Raw genomic sequence first — 23,049 nt, 5'->3', positions numbered from 1 at the left:
AATTGCATGTCAATTATTCCTGCAGAAATCCCGGCCCTCCACTATGGAGATAAAGGCCGGGACGTCCGCAGGTGAGTCGTACAAATGCCGCAGGTTTCCCGCAGCTGTTTCGCTGTTAGCTGCGGATTCCGGCGAGCAGCTGCAGGAAACCTGCGGATATATCCGCAGGTACAAACTCCCATGGGCACATAGCCTAAAGGCCCTGTCACACACAGAGATAAATCTTTGGCAGATCTGTGGTTGCAGTGAAATCATGGACATATTGTTCCATTTGTACACAGCCACAAACCTGGCACTGATTGTCCACAATTTCACTGCAACCACAGATCTGCCGCAGATTTATCTGTGTGTGTGACAGGGCCTTATGCAGCCACGCCGGGGTGTAACTGCAGAGACCTCGCCTGTATGCAATCAGCTACACTATGTTTACCCAGTTTAATACACTTGCAGTAAATGACAAAAGGTTTCAAAACCAGGAAACTCTTCAATAAGAATTGTAATAAGTTTTACATCGATGGCAACGCTGCATACATTTACGCTGGGGACACACGGGCATTAATGCGAGTCCATCGCATGAAACTCTGCTGCAGTGTAAACCGAGTGTCATGCGACTGTCATGCAGCACAGCGGGGGAGGACAGTGCGGGAGCCGCAGAGGACAGTGCGGGAGCCGCAGAGGAAAGTGCGGGAGCCGCAGAGGAGAGGAATTAATCTCCCCATCTAATCCATTGTCAGCTGATGCGATTCTCGCAGTGCCCTCGCGTTACACCGATGTAATGCAAGTGTAGTGCGATGCTTCTCTCGCACCCATAGACTTGTATGGGTGTTAGTGAAAAGTAATCAGATTCTGACCGCAGCATGTTGTGAATGTTTTCTCTGTCAAATTAGGGCTGATTTAAAAAAAAAAAAAAAAAAAAAAAAAATCACACATGGGAGCGGCCCATAGAGTAACATGGGTCCGGGTGGAATGCGATTTTTTTAATCACATTCCACTCGCTCCATTTTTTTGCTGTGTGTGCTCAGCCTAACAGTGCACAAAGTGATGGACTTCACCTGCATTTTACTCATGCCGTGCTTCCCGACCACGGTTCCTCCTAACTTGCAGAACATTAGGAAATCTTAGTACATAGGGCAGGATCAGGAGGGGGATAATGGACAGGGAAGTCTTATTCCACGTAACATTGAATCATTATAACAAATACCTCAGCAATGTATGTGTCCAATGAGGTGGGTGAAAGGAGGAAAGAAAGCCGGCAGGACAGATGGAAATGAGTGAGCTCCCATGTGCCGGGCGTAGGCAACATGTCAGATGTCAGGCACTCACCTCCATGTTGTGCACGTTCCTCATGCTGGTACTCGCCAGGGCCGTCGTCACCTCCATGTTGTGCACGGTCCTCATGCTGGTACATGCCAGGGCCATCGTCACCTCCATGTTGTGCACGGTCCTCATGCTGATACTCGCCAGGGCTGTCGTCACCTCCATGTTGTGCACGTTCCTCATGCTGGTACTCGCCAGGGCCGTCGTCACCTCCATGTTGTGCACGGTCCTCATGCTGATACTCGCTAGGGCCATAGTCACCTCCATGTTGTGCACGTTCCTCAGGCCGGTACTCGCCAGGGCCGTCGTCACCTCCATGTTGTGCACGTTCCTCATGCTGGTACTTGCCAGGGCCGTCGTCACCTCCATGTTGTGCACGGTCCTCATGCTGATACTCGCTAGGGCCATAGTCACCTCCATGTTGTGCACGTTCCTCAGGCCGGTACTCGCCAGGGCCGTCGTCACCTCCATGTTGTGCACGGTCCTCATGCTGGTACATGCCAGGGCCATCGTCACCTCCATGTTGTGCACGGCCCTCATGCTGGTACTTGTCAGGGCCATCGTCACCTCCATGTTGTGCACGGCCCTCATGCCAGTACTTGCCAGGGTCATAGTCACCTCCATGTTGTGCACGGTCCTCATGCTGGTACATGCCAGGGCTGTTGTCACCTCCATGTTGTGCACGGTCCTCATGCTGGTACTCGCCAGGGCCGTCGTCACCTCCATGTTGTGCACGGTCCTCATGCTGGTACATGCCAGGGCTGTCGTCACCTCCATGTTGTGCACGGTCCTCCTGCTGGTACTCGCCAGGGCCGTCGTCACCTCCATGTTGTGCACGGTCCTCATGCTGGTACATGCCAGGGCTGTCGTCACCTCCATGTTGTGCACGGTCCTCATGCTGGTACATGCCAGGGCTGTCGTCACCTCCATGTTGTGCACGGTCCTCATGCTGGTACTTGCCAGGCTTCAGACTGTAACGTCTGTGATCCGTTGAAGGCCGTTCTCACCTTCATGTTGTTCACATTCCTCATGCCGGTACTTGCCAGGGCCACCGTCACCTCCATGTTGTGCACGTTCCTCATGCCGGTACTTGCCAGGGCCACCGTCACCTCCATGTTGTACACGGTTCTCATGCTGGTACATGCCAGGGCCACCGTCACCTCCATGTTGTGCACGTTCCTCCTGCCAGTACTTGCCAGGGCCATTGTCACCTCCATGTTGTGCACGTTCCTCATGCCGGTACTTGCTAGGGCCATCGTCACCTCCATGTTGTGCACGTTCCTTATGTCGGTACTTGCTAGGGCCATCATCACCTCCATGTTGTGCACGTTCCTCATGTCGGTACTTGCCAGGCCTCAGACTGTGTAACGTCTGCGATCCGATGAAGGCCGTCGTCACCTCCATGTTGTGTATGTTCCTCAGCCACCCCTGTGATGCTCCCGTCATGCTTGGCACATTGCAGACAGTGGTGTGATTGTTGTATACAGCAGGACTGGTGACCGCTGCGCGCTGCCTCATTGTATGTGACTACTGCAGACCTGTGTAGTTTGTGCTGTATATGATCCTCAGCGTATACAGCTTCCATCCAGGGATAAGTCTTTTTTGCATGCTGCCCGACCTTCTCCAGCCCGGCGATATAAGCGGTTACTGACACACTGTGCGATATATTATTGATATTCTCCTGTACTGTAGCTCGACACCATGACAGCTCTTTGTTCATGTACCTGAGCGAGGTGGACGGATGGATAAAAACGGAAGCCTGGCTGTCTTGGGTGCAGGACTGGAGGAGACTATGTTTATTGTGCCTGGAATTGATGTGTTTTGTAATGTTCGGTTTTATACAACATTTACGTGCCACTTGAACCTGTTATGCTGTAATCACCAAAAGTGTCCTGATATTTAGCAGTCCGCTGCGGCCTCCAGTGCCACCAATAGTGCCACCACCCTGCTCACCTGTTATCTATTGGAGCTACGAGTTTGTGTATTTTATATCATTTTTTATAATTATCCACTTTCATAGAAGACTCTTTCTTTTGCTCTGTGTGGTATCACTTTATCTTATGTTTTATACAATGCACCACTAATCGGCCACTGGCACGCAGGTGTCATATCCTGGGCCAGCCAAGATATTACCAATACATGTATACAGGGAAACGGAGCATGAGCGACAAGCCTAGCGAGACCTGAGTGGTGAGGAGACACCATGCATGCTCCTGCTGGGCAGGCGGCCATGATGTGGATATGAAGGGCACCATGGAAAGAGAGCAGCTCTCTGTTGGTGTCTGGATGGACTCACATCTTGCTGCACTTGGCAGGTGTCTTTGTGCTGACCTCCAGGCCCGCTGGCTTCATCACTCATGCACTCCTCAACTTGCTCATAAAGACGACCACTACCCAACCTCTTTACAATATGGTGCTTCAGCAAGTATCAGTTAGCCATTGTCTTACTTGTATTTTAATAAAAAAAAAAAAATGGAAGCGCCCAATTGTTTTATTTTAGATCACACATTCCCACTGAGGAGACGAGTACCGGTCAGTATCCACAGCCGCTATCCTCCTTATGGAACACAAGACACAAGTAAGGAAAGCTCAATCATCAGCAGACGAGGCTTAACATTACATAGTGCCATCATGAAAGAAAAAAAAACAGATAAACGATATCCGGAAATCCCCCCATAACCGAGGAAAGCTCTATGTAACCACCATCCCCAATAAGAGGATGTGCCGGCTTTGATAATGGCGGATTGTAGCAGCCTAAAAACTCCACGAGGATTTCCAGGTAATCGTCTGGTACTGTTCGGCTGTGTGCACACCTTGCGTTTTTATCGCATTTTTTGAGTGCAGACTTGTCACAATACTGTAAGCAGATCCGGATGCCGGCAGTCAGAGGATCCTGAAATCTGCACACGTTGAGGAATTTTTCTTTGCCGATTTAGAAAATAATCTGCAGCTTGTACGTTCCTTCAGCGTTTCTGCGGCGTGATTTCACCCATTGGCTTTAGTATGAAAAACACAGATAAAAATGCAGATATAAATGCATGGAATAACGCAGAAAAAACGCCACAAAAGACACATTTTTTATCTCTGCATTTTTCCTGCCAAAAGATTAAGAAATGGTGCAGAAATTGCTGCAACCAAATACTCAATGTGTGCACAAAGCCTTAGGCTATGTGTCCACGGGAGAATGTAGCTGCGGATTTTTCTGCATCAAAATCCGCAGCTTTCCCGCAAAATCCGCACCTTTTCAAAAGGTGCGGATTTGCCGCGGATATACCGCGAAATTGATGCGGATTTTGGGGCGGATTTTTTTTTTTTTCCCCAATTTTAAAGCCAAAATCCGGATGAAAATCCGCAACAATAATTGACATGTTGCAGATTTTTCCGGATCAAAATCCGCACGAAATCCGCTGCGGGTGGGCACAACATTTCCAAAATGCCATAGAAATGGCTGGGAAGTGCGCATTTTCCGCAGCGTGGGCACATAGCCTTAAGACGCAGAAACAAATGATAGCTTAGCCTTATCTGCAAGATTATCTCCAACCTTACACATCTCAACACTTTCTGAAACTGATGAGAATAGTCGTTGGGGTTAGGTCGGAGGGCTGAGGCCTGACAGATTTACCGTCACTTCACACAAATCTGTCTTAAATCTTAATTTGGGGTGAAGTGGAGCCAAACACTGGGGCTACAGGTAAAAACTGAGAAAGCGCCAATCTCTCTGCTAACGAAGACGATGATCACATAAAAAGGAAACACTACAATCAGATTAGTAGGTAACGGCTCTGGAGCCACAGGTTGTGTCTAGTGTTGCAGCTCGGCTCCATAGAAGATAATGGGGCTAAGCAGCAATGCCAGGCACAGCCTGAGGACCGCTGTGGCACGGTTTCTAGTGGCCAGTATAGTGGGCATTGGAGCCCAGACATCCGCTGGTCGCTTTGTTCTGGCGGCAGTGACCGCTCCGACCTCGGTGTTACCAGCTCTTGTCTTCACTCCTAGGTCCCAGCACACTAATTCATTAATCTTTGATGATCATTCCAATGCAAAGCCCAGCAGCAGCTGGGAGCGTCCTGATACTAATTTTAGATGTGCGCACATCACAGGCCCCGGCACACACCTGCACACCTCCTCCGCTGTCTGCACCATGAAGAATTAGCCAGCAGCGGCAGAGGAAGGTCGCAGCCCGGGACAACTCATGACAACGTTCTGCAAGATCTTATCACACAAATCTGACTTTTCTTTTAGATTCTGAATTTCATTTCCGGTAATGGAAAATCCCAGTAAACATGATGAATGGGTGGTGTAGAGCAGGTTTCTAGGCATGTACCGTGATGGGAATCAATCTACAGCACTATGGTATTTCAATACATGACAGAAAGATCAGGAAATTAATGACATGTTGTTCAGAGTATAACCCCGGCCACAAAGGGGCAAGAGTAGAGACAGAACCTGTAAATAACGGGTCAGGGAAGATTAAAGCAGCACTCCAGCGGGTGTTTTAGTCCCCTGCCCCCAGTCTTATAATTGTCCTCTGATGTTTTCATCTTTTTTCTGCGCCGCTCCGGTCCCACTGAGCCATCTAGTACCCGTAACTTCTGGATGGCTGAAATTGAGAAGTTACATCACAGGAGCGCAACGCATCTCTAAGAGAGCCAGAACGAAGCCAGAGCGAGGCCAGAAAGGTACAACGAGGCCAGAAAGAAGGTAGAACGAGGCCAGAAAGAAGGTAGAACGAGGCCAGAAAGAAGGTAGAACAAGGCCAGAAAGAAGGTAGAACGAGGCCAGAAAGAAGGTAGAACGAGGCCAGAAAGAAGGTAGAACGAGGCCAGAAAGAAGGTAGAACGAGGCCAGAAAGAAGGTAGAACGAGGCCAGAAAGAAGGTAGAACGAGGCCAGAAAGAAGGTAGAACGAGGCCAGAAATAAGGTAAAACGAGGCCAAAATGAGGCCATAGAGAGGACAGAATGAGGCCAAAAAGATCCAAGAACTAGTCCAGGGGGAGAGGCCATAATAAGTCCAAAACAAGGCAAGAAAGAGGGCAGAACGAGGCGAAGCAAGGCCAAAAAAAGAGTAAAAACTATGTCAAAACGAGGGCAGAACAAGGCCAGAACGAGGACAAAACTAAGCCAGAACAAGTTCATGGGGTGAGGTCAGAAAGAGGCTAAAACGATGCCAGGGGGCGAAGCCAGAACAAGTCCAAAGTGGCCAAACAAGACCAAACAAGGTAAAAATTAGGTCAACACAGAGGCAGAAGGAGGGCAGAACAAGGCCAAGGCGAGGCCAGAACAAGTCCAGAAGGTGAGGTCAGAACGTGGCCAGAAAGAAGGCAGAACTAGGCCAAAACGAGTCCAAAAAAAGGACAGATAAAAGGGCAGAAAGAGACCAAAAAGAGGCCAAGGCGAGATCAGAACAAAGCCAGAACAAGGGTAAGCAAGGCCAGAACGACACAAAAAAAATGAAGCCAGAACAAGGCCAAAACGAGACCAGGGTGAGGCCAAAAACGAGGCCAGGGCAAGGCCAAAAACGAGGCCAGGGCAAGGCCAAAAACGAGGCCAGAACAAGGCCAAAACAAGGCAAGGCAGAGGCCAGAAGAAGTCCACAATGAGGTCAGAGCAAGGCCAGAGGGAGGCCAGAGCAAGGAAAGAACGAGGCCAGGACGAGGGAGGCCAGGGCAAGGGAGGCCAGAACAAGGAAACAATGAGGTCAAAACGAGGCTCTCAGAGATGCATTGAATGTAACGTTTGGCGTCTCCATGAAACGCTGGAGCGGCTATCAGGTCACAAATCACCAAAGACTGACTGGAGATATAAGATGAAGACTTTGGAGGGTGAGTATAAGAACGGGGGCAGGGGACTTAGATTTAAAGCGCCACTCCAGTGTTGAACTAAAATAAAAATGCTGGAGTGGTGCTTTAATGGAGTTAAAAAGTTTAGTTCTTAAAGGGAATCTGTAACCACATTTGACTATCTAAACTGTAAACATGGACATGCAGGTTACAGACTGCTGACAATAGTCCCACCTGTCTGCCTCACATCAGATGCCTTGTTGTGGATAAATCATATTTTATCACTTTATGTAAATGAGCTGTTCCAGGCTATGAGGCGGATGCTGCCTGGAAGATAACTCCATCTCCAGAGAATTTTTTTTAAAAAAGGGGGCGTTACCAGTGTGATGTGCGACGGCCGCCCTCTGCTCTCACTGCAGAGCTGGGTGTGATTATAACTGACACTTGTGCAGGTGCCTCTCGCTTCAGCCTCCAGCTCACAGGCAGACAGGGTTGCAATACTGTTGCAATAAAGAAGAGTTCAGAGAGCTACAGAAAATGTGTTTGCAAGAAGTCAAATTCCATTTCTCCTGTTCTGTGTCAGTTACTTTTCTCACACTGGGAAACACCCCTTTTATTTAAAATACTCTCTGGAGGCGGAATTATTTTCCATGCAGCATCCGCCCCATAGCCTGGAGGAGCTCATTTACGTAAAGTGATAAAAGAGGATTTATCCACAACAAAGCTTCTGATATGAGGCAGACAGGTAGGACTATTGTCAGCAGTCTGTAAGCTGTCTGCCCATATTAATAGGTTAGATAAATTAAACATGGTGACAAATTCCCTTTAAGGGTTAATTTGCTGCATTTTTTTCCAGCAGATATTCTAGGTGATAACGCTGACAAATATTCTGAGCCTATCATTATCTTGTCCTTTTTTGCTGGATATAGGCTCAGGTTAATAACCACCTTGTATGATGCATGAAATGATGACTTATCGTCAAGAAACAAACAGAAATTCTTCCATGGCAGAGGAAAAAGGAGACGATTACACAGAATCTCTGCTTTCTAGGGGTGAACACACACTGGCTCACCGCAGACATTAATGGGTCTTTCCGGGCTGATAAGTCTGCAGTTTCATCGTCAATCACGATAGTATACAATCTGCCTGTACTCACAGGACGGGTGCTCACATTATTATTAGTTATTTATTTATAGAGCACCATTAATTCCATGGCGCTGTACATGAGAAGGGGTTACATACAGAATACATACACAAGTTACAGTAGACAGACTAGTACAGAGGGAAGAGGGCCCTACCCTTGCGGGCTTACATTCTATAGGATTTTGGGGAGGAGCCAGTAGGTGGGGTGTAGATTGGTCGGGCGGCAGCTCCGCTCGGTGGTCGGGCGGCTCTGCTCGGTGGTCGGCCACCACATCCGCCATACTCCTGGTCATCTGCAGACTAGAGGCTCTTGCTTGGGAGAAGCTGCTGAGACTGCACGTATGTAAAGTGCACACGCCCGGTTATGTGACGCCCAATTGTGCGGCCAATATAAGGAAATGGTGACAATGTGCGCATTGATAGCTGATCGGCAGTTGTTTAATAGCCTGTTTAGGCTAAGTTCACATTTCCGCTAAAATCTATCAGTCACAATCCGCTGCTCTTGTAAACAGCGGAATCCGTTTAGCGGATTCCGCTGCTCCCATAGACTTGTATGAGCAGCGGATTGTGACTGATGATGCTGCGTTGCACCCTCCGCCCGACTGATCAGTCGTGGAACGACTGACCGCCGGGCGGGAGGAACGCAGCATGTAACGTTTTTTGAGCAGCGAGATCCGTCGGATTTCGCTGCGCATGCTCTCTGGCTCCCTGCACACGTCACCAGCTTTGGTTGGTTACCCGATATTTACCCTGGTTACGGTGCAAGGAGCCAGCGCTAAGCGGTGTAGGCCCGTAACCAAGGTAAATATCGGGTAACCAAGGTAAACATCGGGTGCTTTGCCGTTACCCGATATTTAGTCTGGTTACGTGTGCAGGGAGGCCGACACTTCCCCGCTCGGCCCCGCCCCCTCCCGCACTCCGCACATGTATGTACACACACACACACACCTGTCCCCAGCCATGCAGACAAGCACTGACACCCTCGTCTGGCCCCGCCCCCTGCTCGGCTCCGCCCCCTCCCGCACTTTGCATGTGCACACACACATACATACATGCACATACACACATACATACATACATACATACATACATACATGCACATACACACACTCACTCACAGATACACTCACCTGTCCCCAGCCATGCAGACCGCAGCACTTCCACTGACATCCTCAGCGCCTGGCCCCGCCCCCCGCTCGGCTCCGCCCCAGAACTCCGCCCCCCGCACACAACGGAATCCGACAAAGAATTCTGTTCTTTGTCATCCGTTGTACAGCGTTGAACAGCGCATCAGTCACATGCGTCAAGCGACGCATGTGACTGATACAAATCAACGGAAATGTGAACTTAGCCTTAGGAAGGCCAAGCACGCCGTGTGCACAGAACAATGATCATTATGGTGGATCTTGATGCACAGAATATCATTGGTCTTGCAGCACATGTCCTGTTCAAATGCAAAATGATGATTTTCCAATGGCCTCTAAAAAGCTAGAGAAACCAATAATCAGGAATTGAGCGATCTGCAAAAGAATGAGGCAATATGTCTGATTTTGATCTGTATCACAGGTCACAATTAGGCCTAAGCCACAAGGCAAGAAAATCGGTGCGAGTGGAGTGCGATAAAACATCACATTCCCCTTGGACCAATTCTAGCCTGTGTGTCAGCACACATGGGCGATTATTTTCTCAGCCCTAATCAGACCGAGAAAACAATCGCAGCATGCTGCAATTGTAAGATGAGACCCTTTTCTCTCGCACCCATTCAAGTGAATGGGGCGAGAAAAAAAAAAAAATAAAAATCGCACTGCACTCGTGGTACACCGGTGTACCGCGCGTGTAGAGCGAGAATCACAATAGCCGGCTACGGAGGAGAGAGGGAGAGAAATCCCTCCCTCCCCTCCTCCGTGCCGGCCCGCCCCTCTGCAGTGCTGGTCCGCCCCTCCGTATCGCCGGCCCACCCCCCGCAGCTGAGGTCCGCTCGCAGGGTCGGACCTCGGACACAGGCACACTCGCATGACACTCGGCTCCTGCTGTGCTGCCAGCGCGAGCCGAGTCTCATGCGAGCATCGCAGTAGTGCCCCGTGTGGCCCCACCCTAACCCATACAAGTCTGTGAAGATGGCACCAGTGTGCATTGAGTGTGCATTGCATGTGCCGTCCGTGAGTGACACTGAGAAGCTCTGCAATTTATCAGTGAAAATTACTGATAAAAAACACTGACAAAAATCTGGTCCGAAGCACTGATTAACCACTGCCCATGTTATTATGTAAAAGAACAGTCAACGGACGTCTGAATGATGCCTTCAGGAGAGAACTGATGGACGTCTGAAGAAAGTCCAGCACTTAGCATAGAAATGTTAAGAAGTTTCCTACTGTTCAGAAACATCATAGCCAGAGATCGTGCTCCCCTTCATTGCATTTTCTCTAGAGATCCTCATACGTTTTAGTCGAATGTTGATCAGATTTTGGACTCCATTTGTCTCATGAAAATCAATGGCCCTTCAGGGTCACGTCTGAACTGCACTTTTCAGCTATTTAGCCAGTGTGAGGAATATGACATTCATATGTCAGTGAGCGGTGTTCATTTACACACCCCCTGCCCTGCAGCAAGAATCCAACACCAAGAACTGGGAGCCAAATGGCAGGTGATAAAATCCAATCAAGACTAAGGGGTGCTTCACACACAGCGAGCTCACTGCAGAGATCGCTGCTGAGTCACGCTTTTTGTGACGCAGCAGTGACCTCATTAGCGATCTCGCTGTGTGTGACAATGAGCAGCGATCTGGCCCCTGCTGCGAGATCGCTGCTCGTTACACACAGCCCTGGTTCGTTTTCTTCAAAGGCGCTCTCCCACTGTGACACACAGATCGCTGTGTGTGACAGCGAGAGAGCGACAAATGAAGCGAGCAGGGAGCAGGAGCCGGCGTCTGACAGCTGAGGTAAGCTTGTAACCAAGATAAACATCGGGTAACCAAGGTGGTTACCCGATATTTACCTTAGTTACCAGCCTCTGCAGCTCTCACGCTGCCTGTGCTGCCGGCTCCGGCTCTCTGCACATGTAGCTGCTGTACACATCGGGTTAATTAACCCGATGTGTACTGTAGCTAGGAGAGCAAGGAGCCAGCGCTCAGTGTGCGCGGCTCCCTGCTCCCTGCACACACAGCTAAGCGGTGTGCGCTGGTAACTAATGTAAACATCGGGTAACCATACCCGATGTTTACCTTAGTTACCAGTCTCCGCAGCTTCCAGACGGCGGCTCCATGCAAGCGCAGCGTCGCTTGCACGTCGCTGCTGGCTGGGGGCTGTTCACTGGTCGCTGGTGAGATCTGCCTGTTTGACAGCTCACCAGCGACCATGTAGCGATGCAGCAGCAATCCTGACCAGGTCAGATCGCTGGTCGGATCGCTGCTGCATCGCTAAGTGTGAAGGTACCCTAAGGAAGAGTTCCTGAATATATCCAGGCTCCCTGCTGTCAAGGGTATTCAGCCAGGGACATGGGCGGGCAACTACAAGTTTTACAAGCAGCTTCAAACCAGAATCTCAGACATTGAAGCTCCTGTGTTAGATCTACAATATTAGGGAGTGCTTTGTTCCCACATATAGGGCAGGTATATTTCCAGCTTCACTGAAAAGACTAACATCACACATATTTTCTATTAATAGTGTGACCTGCGAATCAGCTCAAAATTAATAACTCTCCAAGGGAAGCCCAAAGACCTATCATGTTTCATAACTATGGATACATAAAATCATAACTAGAAAGATGATGGTCATATCTCCCACGTGGGACACTCAGGGGCGGAGATATGGGGAAAACTGCCAATTCATAACTTTCTGGAAACTAACGGCACAACTCCTGTCCAGCCCTGTCTTAGGTCAGGTGGGATGGGATATGGGAGGTACGTAGGTTTGTAAAAATCAGAGAAAACATTTTGTGAGTGTTCTTCTCTGAGAGATCACGTGCGGAACACGTGGGAAGTCCCAAAAGAACTCATGGCTCCACAGCGGCTCCCCTGTGCCGAGCCAGCACCAAGACCTGGTCATAAGTAACAAAGAAAAGGTAACTTATTTACCTATTTGCAACCATAGCTAATTTTTAACTGTTCTAACATAATATCTGGTAATATAAGATAAAAAGTCGGGCACTGCAGCGCGTGGAAATTCAGTGGAGCCATACTCACAGTTTGACAGCAATCAGCTGTTCCAGGACTTAGCTGTACTCAAGCTTGTATCACCGTGCCGGGTGGTGCTCAGTTGGTAACGTAGTCAAGATTCCAAAAAATCCAAAAGGTAGGAAAGAAGCGGCAGCTCACTCGGGAGATGACAACGAATTCTTTATTCTGCTGTGGCAGACATAATCACGGGAACATAGGGGAGTGAGGAGGGTGCGAGGACGGGAGATGGACAACAGCCGTTTTGCGCTGTGGGTAGTGCTTTAGCGCGAAACGGCTGTTGTCCGTCTCCCGTCCCCGCACCCTCCTCACTCCCCTATGTTCCCATGATTATGTCTGCCACAGCAGAATAAAGAATTCGTTGTCATCTCCCGAGTGAGCTGCTGCTTCTTTCCTAACATAATATCTGAAAATCCCATCTTGTATATAGTGTATTATCTAGTGTGCCCTTAGGGCGATGAAATATATACTTTAATCTTGAGCTGTTTCTTTTATCTCAATCCCCGAACCCCATGTCCGTGAGCTCGATTTAATATGACACGCTACCTGGGCTGGTTTCTGGCCCAATATAGTCCTGCTATCGGACCAGGCCTAGATCTCATGAGGAAGTGGCGACAGACTACTGTACTGGACCGTCAGAATCCTGTTGTACTGGGGCTAGTGGAAAGGTTCTGGCGGACAGTCGGGGTTGTGAGAAAGCTGGGTGTCACGCCGGAGATTGTGCAGCCTGCTCTTTCTCCCTCACCGTGCCAGGTGGTGTCAATGTTACATTGCGCCAAGAGGACCTTACGTTCCCTCTGAGGGAGCGTAACGTTGCGTATTGGCGAAATAGACCAGGTCATATCTTGTGGCCCAGACGTATTAGAGATGTCAGGGTGGGGCCACGAGGTGCGGTTTTGTCACAGGTTGACAGGCCCACAACAAAGCGGAGGGAGTCTGAGTGACCAACCCCCCCCCGGCCCGGTTCGTGACAGCCAGAACCTTAAACAAGCTGGAAATAGCAATGTGATTAAGGCTACTTTTACACATCAGTTTTTTGGCATCAGGCACAATCCGGCGTGTGCCTGATGCAACGGATCCGGCACAGAATATGCAAAAACGGATGCGCCTGATTTTTTTTTTAACAGATCCGGTATACCTGATCTGGCACATCCGTTTTTGCATCCGTTTTGTCCTAGATCCGTTTTTTTTTTTTTCAATAAATTGGAGCATGCTTAGTTTACAAAAATAGATCCGTCAGCCGCATCCGTTTTTTGACACATTACGCCGGATCCGGCGTTTATAAGCTTCCATTGTAAATCACGCTGTATTAGCCAATTACGATGGATCCGGCAAAAGCTGGATGCAACGGCAATCAGGCACCATCCGGCGCTAATACAAATCAATAGGGATAAAACGGATCCGGCGCCAGATCCGTTTTTTTCCGGATTGTGCCTGATGGAGAAAAACTGATGTGACAGTAGCCTAAACCCTAACATGTCGTCAGTTTTTTGAGTTTTTCCTCCTCTAAGGAATAAGCTGCACACTAAAGGGTATTTACACGCTGCGATATCGGTACCAATATCGCTAGTGAGCGTACCCACCCCCGTCGGTTGTGCGTCACGGTCAAATCGCTGCCCGTGGCGCACAACATCGCTAACACCCGTCACACAGACTTACCTTCCCTGCGATGTCGCTCTAGCCGGCGATCTGCCTCCTTTCTAAGGGGGGCGGTTCGTGCGGCATCACAACGACGTCAGACGGCAGCCGTCCAATAGCAGAGGAATGGCGGAGATGAGCGGCCGGAACATGACGCCCACCTCCTTCCTTCCTCATTGCCGGTAGACGCAGGTAAGATGTTCGTCGTTCCTGCGGTGTCACACATAGCGATGTGTGCTGCTGGAGGAACGAAGAACAACATCGTACCTGCAGCAGCAACGATATTTTGAAAAGGAGCGACGTGTCAACAAGCAACGATTTCTCACGTCTTTGCGCTCGTTGATCGTCGCTCCTTGGTGTCACACGCTGCGATGTCGCTAATGGCGCCGGATGTGCGTCACTAACGACGTGACCCCGACGATACATCGTTATCGATGTCGCAGCGTGTAAAGCACCCTTAAGTCTGCTTGTCATTCCATTGATCTACTCACATGTTTAGATAGAGTCCCTCAGGCCTGCACTCGAGTCCTAGATTGACAGTACACGCAGATAGCTATCAGCAGCCCAACAGAGGGCTCAGCTGTGCATGAATTACACTGAGAAGACCCCAGTCCTGGAGCCAATAAAGTGTGCAGATGTGACCTAGCAATGGAGTCAGTGATTTCTGCACTTCTCTATGCAGCCCGCCCGTCACGCAGCATAAATGTGGGGCCAGATTCCCTTTAATAAAGCAAGTGATTCAATCTGAAATGTGAGAAAATCTGGTGAGAGTGGCTGATATATCTGCCATTAAGGGTTGTGATCAGCAAATTGTCAGCTAATCTGTGGGTACAGCTAATACATCAGAACATTGTACCTGAGGCTGCTCTCTCGCCGTGGAGGTGGACGGACCCTCAGTGTTCGGGTAGACATTGTTCATGGTGTTTACAGTTATCCATTAATTTCTGCCTTACTATGAGGGGCAACAATCTGTAGATAAGAAGAGAATGTAATGTTTGTTACTTGCAGACAGATATGCATTACAAGAAAATCCTACACGTGATCACTGGCGACACTGAAGGTGCTTCTGCAGTGACCCCAGCAGTCCTATAGCATCCCGGAGCAGGTATATCTGTTTCATGGCTGCTCGTGGCACTGTGTGCTATGTCAGTGAGCGTACATATAACACTAACAAACCATTGTGAACACTGTGTCCTTCACTTGGATGAAATATGGCGGCTGCAGCCAATCAGTGGCTGGTAATTGGCTGTGGTAGTCACATGATGCCCCCCGTGATATTTCAAGAGACCGGTGGGGAACACAGGGCGAAGTACGGAGGAGCAGCACCAATTCATCATTTTTCCCTTTTGTTTTGCCATCGCTCGGGGCTCTACCAACAATTGCCACCACTGAATACATAATTGAACTGATTTTTTACTATGTTTTTACCCTGTTGTCTGTATCAGTGAAGGCGGGGTAGGAAAACCCCTGATTATGCAGGATCTAATCATACCTTTAACTCCTTTAGGTACCAGGGCCGGTGTGTAACCTCACAGACATTACCTTGCGGATAACATTATATAACAATCCTGTGTGCCAAAACCGCAGCTCCAGCCTCTGCGCGGTGAAGAAGCGGTGGGAAGGTGTTGGTAACCGTCACCTACCCAGTGCAGTTTGGTGGAGGCTGTGGGGGAGGGCTCCTTGTTAGAGCCATTATGAAAGCTCAAGGCCAGAGACATTTACAATTTTCTTCTCCCTTTAGGATATTCTTCTTATTTCATCAGTTGGCAATGCTACAAACATTCTAATTCATCTTTTTAATTACTCAATACATAGAAAGCCAAACTTAATTGCTGCTATAAAGTAGTTTATGGCAATGTGTGGAACATCTTGGGGCAGGACTGGAGCTGTAATCCAGATGTGCCTGCAGGTTACACAGCCGCCGCCTGCCTGCTACAATCCTCTTTTTCGCCTGGTCTTCAGGAGCGAGCACTACAGGACCGAGATTTTACAATGAAGCACATCCATGAAACTCCAACACTGGCTGTAAAGATTAAATACAATACAGCTTGAGATCTGACAACACAGAAATAGGCATAAAATAAGTCACCCACTTAGTGGTAATGTTCTATAGAAAGATGTCCGTCTCACCGAACTTATTCAGCACAGGTCCAATGTCCACTCTCTACGAGGATCAGAGGATCTACGCTCGGCTTTCACCATATCCCTGACTGATGGTCCTGGAATCCCTTATTCCCATTCCAGGCATGAAAGGCAGAGAAGGAAATAACCATATTGGCAGCAGAACGCATACACGGCCATTGTGCTATCAATGCCACTTCTCACCGTCGATATCTCATTTCTAGGAAACCTTCACTAGATATCGGTCCCCTAGACCAAAGGTGGGAAATTAATTATCATGAGGGGGCACAAGGGAGACTGGGACTGTTGTGGAGGCCGAACCAATAGGCTGAAAATAATCCTACTCAATATTAATATCAATAATAATTATTATTTTATACTAATATTAATTGTATCACTTAAAACACTGCTCCAGCATTTCTTTTTATTGCACATATGGAGTGGTCCTGTGCCCCTGTTTGCCGCCGTTCTCATCTGTCTCCAGCATTGCTCCGGGAACAAGACGGCACCACGACACCGGAGCAGGGGACTTGCACTGAAAGCGCCACTTCAAAGCCAAAAAAACAAGGAACTGCTGGAGTGGTGTTTTCACATTGAGCAGAATTAAGTATCCTGACATCCCTTATATACAGTATGAGCCCCCACATGGCCTCCTATATACAGTATGAGCCCCCACATGGCCTCCTATATACAGTATGAGCCCCACATGGCCTCCTATATACAGTATGAGCCCCCACATGGCCTCCTATATACAGTATGAGCCCCCACATGGCCTCCTATATACAGTATGAGCCCCCACATGGCCTCCTATATACAGTATGAGCCCCCACATGGCCTCCTATATACAGTATGAGCCCCCACATGGCCTCCTATATACAGTATGAGCCCCCACATGGCCTCCTATATACAGTATGAGCCCCCACATGGCCTCCTATATACAGTATGAGCCCCCACATGGCCTCCTATATACAGTATGAGCCCCCACATGGCCTCCTATATACAGTATGAGCCCCCACAAAGCCCCTCTATATACAGTATGAGCCCCCACAAAGCCCCTCTATACACAGTATGAGCCCCCACATAGCACCTCTATATACAGTATGAGCCCCCACATGGCCTCCTATACAAAGTATGAGCCCCCACATGGCCTCCTATATACAGTATGAGCCCCCACATGGCCTGCTATATACAGTTTGAGCCCCCACAAAGCCCCTCTATATACAGTATGAGCCCCCACAAAGCCCCTCTATATACAGTATGAGCCCCCACAAAGCCCCTCTATATATAGTATGAGCCCCTACAAGGCCTCCTATATACAGCATGAGCCCTCACATAGCCTCCTATATACAGCATGAGCCCCCACATGACCTCCTATATACAGCATGAGCCCTCACATAGCCTCCTATATACAGCATGAGCCCCCACATGACCTCCTATATACAGCATGAGCCCTCACTTAGCCTCCTATATACAGCATGAGCCCTCACTTAGCCTCCTATATACAGCATGAGCCCCCACATGGCCTCCTATATACAGTATGAGCCCCCACATGGCCTCCTATATACAGCATGAGCCCTTACAAAGCCTTTTATATAAAGTATAAGCTGCACATAGCCCCCTATATACAGTATGAGCCCTCACAGAGCCACCTATATACAATATGAGCCCCCACATCCTGAGGATGAAGATAGCAGTGATATCAAGATGCAGGAAGGGGGACATTGTTTTCAGCTCTTTGGCTGTCTTGATCCATGGGCTGCACTTTGCCCAGGTCTGCCTTGAACCATTAAAATGATGCTTTTATTGTTGGGGTACAGGGTATGAAACATGCCACAGTCAAATTTTGTTTTTTACACTAAGGTTCAATATGCATCGTAATACTTTCCCTAAGGCCTCTTTTCTACGTCAGTGATTCTAGTATGCATGTGACAGTTTTTATTTGTACCAGAATCACGGACATACGCAGACCCATTATAATCAACTAGAAGGTGGCCCGATTCTACGCATCGGGTATTCTAGAATTTACGTATTGTGTAGTTCATGTATGATTTTTGTTATATATATATATATATATATATATATATATATATATATATAGATGTTGTTGTGTGTAGTTACCAGGTGTTTGTGTAGGGGCTGTACATGTTCTGGGTGTGGCGGGGGGTGAGAGCGGTGTTGTATGTGTGTTGCGTGTGTTGCGTTGTTTGTGGAGCGCTGTGTGTCTGTAGCGTTGTGTGTGTGTGTTGTGCGGTTTGTGTGTGTGTGGTGTTTTGGGGGGAGGTATGTTTTGAGCAATGTGTGTGTTGTGCGGTATGTGCGTATATTTGTGTGTGCTGCGGTGTTTGTGTGTTGGGTGTTGTGTGTGTGCAGCGTTGTCTGTGTGTGTGGGTGTCTGTGTAGGGCGTTGTTTGTGGTTCCCAGTGTGTGTGTGTGTGTGTGTGTGTGTGTGTGTGTGTGTGTTGGGGGGAGGTGTGCACCTCCCATCGTGCTGCATCCCCCATGCTGCGCACTCCCAAACGTGCTCCATCCGCCATGCTGCGCACTCCCAAACGTGGTCTATCCGCCATGCTGCGCATTCCCAAACGTGCTCCATCCGCCATACTGCGCACTCCCCATCGTGCTGCATCCCCCATGCTGCGCACTCCCAAACGTGCTCCATCCGCCATGCTGCGCACTCCCAAACGTGCTCCATCCCCCATGCTGCGCACCCCCCATCGTGCTCCATCCCCAATGCTGCGCACCCCCCATCGTGCTCCATCCCCCATGCTGCACCAGCATCAGCCTCTCTGCCCACAGCATCAGCCTCTCTGCCCACAGCATCAGCCTCTCTGCCCACAGCATCAGCCTCTCTGCCCACAGCATCAGCCTCTCTGCACACAGCATCAGCCTCTCTGCACACAGCATCAGCCTCTCTGCACACAGCATCAGCCTCTCTGCACACAGCATCAGCCTCTCTGCACACAGCATCAGCCTCTCTGCACACAGCATCAGCCTCTCTGCACACAGCATCAGCCTCTCTGCACACAGCATCAGCCTCTCTGCACACAGCATCAGCCTCTCTGCACACAGCATCAGACTCTCTCCTCACAGCATCAGACTCTCTCCTCACAGCATCAGACTCTCTCCTCACAGCATCAGCCTTTTCTGTCCCTAGCATCAGCCTCTCTCCTCCCAGCCTACCCCAGCCTCAGCCTCCCTCAGCATCAGCCTCTCTTCTCTCAGCCTCCCCCTCCCAGCCTTCCCCAGGATCAGCCTCTCTCATCCCAGCATCAGCCTCTCTCCTCCCAGCATCAGCCTCTCCTCTCTGTCCCCAGCATCAGCCTCTCTCCTCCCAGCCTTCCCCAGCATCAGCCTCTCTCCTCCCAGCCTCTCTCTCTTCCCAGCCTCCCCCAGCATCAGCCTCCCCCAGCATCAGCCTCTCTCCTTCCAGCCTCCCCCAGTATCAGCCTCCCTGTCCCAGCCTTCCCCAGGATCAGCCTCTCTCCTCCCAGCCTCCGTCCTCCCAGCCTCCCCCAGCATCAGCCTCCCCCAGCATCAGCCTCTCTCCTTCCAGCCTCCCTCAGCATCAGCCTCCCCTTCCCAGCCTTCCCCAGGATCAGCCTCTCTCTTCCCAGCCTCCTTCAGCATCAGCCTTCCCCTCCCAGTCTCCCCCAGCATCAGCCTCCCCATCCCAGCCTTCCCCAAGATCAGCCTCTCTGCTCCCAGCCTCCTCCAGCACGCCGTGCTCCTCTGCCGACACTCACACACACCCGATCGCATACACTCACACACACCCGATCACATACACTCACCCACACCCACACCCGATCGCATACACTCACACACACAGACACTGACGAAATCGAACATACGCGCTGATACTCACAACATCCGGAGATACCACATGCTTCTGGCCATGTGATCCTCCGTCAGGTCCTGGAAGGTCACAGCAGCACAGTATCGAGGCCGAGAAGCAAGCGATATCGCCGGATGCTGTGAGTGTGTGGATGCGATGTGATGTGTGTGTGAGAGTGAGTGTGATCTGATGTGTGTGTATGTGTGTGTGTGTGCTGTTATGTGTGTGCGTGTGGATCTTCCGCCGCTGCAGGACCTTGATGTGCTGGTAACTATGCTACCATGGTTACCAGCGCATCACGTCCCCCACTCGCACGGGAGCCCACACCAGCATACGGCGGCAAACCCCAGCAATGCGAGGGTAAGTGTCGGCTGGGTTGGCGGCGTACGCTGATGTGGGCTCCCTTTGGGGGGGGGGGTTGTACAGAACTCACCTGGGAGCCGTGACCGTGTCAGTTCGGGGAATGCGCGGGAGGGGGGCAGAGCTAGCGTCCATTGCGTGAGGGGGGCGGGGTGTGGCTGAGTTGCCAATGCCTGCAGGGTGCCGGGGCGAGAGGCCAATCTGTGGGGGGGCGGAGCCTGGGCGAGCGGCTGGCCAATCCGTGTGGGGGCGCAGTCTGGGCGAGCGGCCAATCCGTGTGGGTGGGCGGGGCCATGGCGAGCCCAGCGGCCAATCAGCTTTGTGTCACCATAAGGACACAATGTCACCGTAAGGACACAATTTTGAAGCATGACAGACAGACAGAATAAGGCAATTATATATATAGATGGGTCTGCACACACAGCAGTGATTTTTCACTGACCGTGTCTCTGTGCGGCGTACACGCGTGTCTGTGTGTTCCGCACATAGACATGTCCGTCTTTTTCTGGCATCAATGATGTTCCACGGACCACACTATGGTGCGGCCTGTGAAACAAGTACCAGAAAAACACGGACATTGAAAATAAAAAGCTTTTTACACTCACCTTCTCCAGCGACGCTGTGTTCTGCCTCTGCAGCTTCCTGCCCGGCCAATTACGGTCATGCATATTCATTTATGCAGGCACAGGCGACCCGGAAGTAGCTGCTGAGGTGACACAGCAGCGGCCAGATGCTGCATCGTGGGACTCTTCAGCACCATATACAAAAGGGGCGGGGACAGGTGAGTTTATCTCCATGTGCAATCACGTGTCACGGAGCATGGATTGCACATGGACAACCCACGTGTGCCGTGAATCACAGCACATGGAGGGACATATGCATTTTTACCACGTCAGTGAAAAACGTCTGTTTTTTTCACTGACGTGTGAAACAGGCCTAAGGCACACTTGAATGTTACCATGTCTTTTAGATTTGAATATCCTCACCATTGACCCTGAAAAGAAGGGAATTTTGTTACTTACCGTAAATTCCTTTTCTTCTAGCTCCTATTGGGAGACCCAGACGATTGGGTGTATAGCTACTGCCTCCGGAGGCCACACAAAGCACTACACTAAAAAGTGTAAGGCCCCTCCCCTTCTGGCTATACACCCCCAGTGGGATCACTGGCTCACCAGTTTTAGTGCAAAAGCAAGAAGGAGGAAAGCCAATAACTTGGTTAAACAAATTCACTCGGAGTAACATCGGAGAACTGAAAAACCGTTCAACATGAACAACATGTGTACCCGAAAAAACCCAAAAATCCCGAAGGACAACAGGGCGGGTGCTGGGTCTCCCAATAGGAGCTAGAAGAAAAGGAATTTACGGTAAGTAACAAAATTCCCTTCTTCTTCGGCGCTCCATTGGGAGACCCAGACGATTGGGACGTCCAAAAGCTGTCCCTGGGTGGGTAAAGAAATACCTTATGTTAGAGCTGCGAAGACAGCCCTCCCCTACGGGGAGGCAACTGCCGCCTGCAGGACTCTTCTACCTAGGCTGGCGTCCGCCGAAGCATAGGTATGCACCTGATAATGTTTGGTGAAAGTGTGCAGACTCGACCAGGTAGCTGCCTGGCACACCTGTTGAGCCGTAGCCTGGTGTCGCAATGCCCAGGACGCACCCACGGCTCTGGTAGAATGGGCCTTCAGCCCTGATGGAACCGGAAGCCCAGCAGAACGGTAGGCTTCAAGAATTGGTTCTTTGATCCATCGAGCCAGGGTGGCTTTGGAAGCCTGCGACCCTTTGCGCTTACCAGCGACAAGGACAAAGAGTGCATCGGAGCGGCGCAGGGGCGCCGTGCGGGAAATGTAGATTCTGAGTGCTCTCACCAGATCTAACAAATGTAAATTCTTCTCATACCGATGAACTGCATGAGGACAAAAAGAAGGCAAAGAGATATCCTGATTAAGATGAAAAGAGGATACCACCTTCGGGAGAAACTCCTGAATGGGGCGCAGCACTACCTTGTCCTGGTGGAAGACCAGGAAAGGAGCCTTGGATGACAGCGCTGCTAGCTCAGACACTCTCCGAAGAGATGTGATCGCTACCAGAAAAGCCACTTTCTGTGATAGTCTAGAAAGTGAAACCTCCCTCAGAGGCTCGAAGGGCGGCTTCTGGAGGGCAACTAGTACCCTGTTCAGATCCCATGGATCTAACGGCCGCTTGTACGGGGGTACAATATGACAAACCCCCTGCAGGAACGTGCGCACCTTAGGAAGTCGTGCTAGACGCTTTTGAAAAAAGACGGATAGCGCCGAGACTTGCCCTTTAAGGGAGCCGAGCGACAAACCTTTTTCTAACCCAGATTGCAGGAAAGAAAGAAAGGTAGGCAATGCAAAAGGCCAGGGAGACACTCCCTGAGCAGAGCACCAGGATAAGAATATCCTCCACGTTCTGTGGTAGATCTTAGCGGACGTGGGCTTCCTAGCCTGTCTCATGGTGGCAACGACCCCTTGGGATAATCCTGAAGACCCTAGGATCCAGGACTCAATGGCCACACAGTCAGGTTCAGGGCCGCAGAATTCCGATGGAAAAACGGCCCTTGGGACAGTAAGTCTGGTCGGTCTGGTAGCGCCGACGGTTGGCCGACCGTGAGATGCCACAGATCCGGATACCACGCCCTCCTTGGCCAGTCTGGGGCGACGAGT

The sequence above is a fragment of the Anomaloglossus baeobatrachus genome, chromosome 12, assembly GCF_048569485.1.
Source record: "Anomaloglossus baeobatrachus isolate aAnoBae1 chromosome 12, aAnoBae1.hap1, whole genome shotgun sequence".
Classification (NCBI taxonomy): domain Eukaryota; kingdom Metazoa; phylum Chordata; class Amphibia; order Anura; family Aromobatidae; genus Anomaloglossus; species Anomaloglossus baeobatrachus.
Note: the sequence above shows the minus strand (reverse complement) of the source record.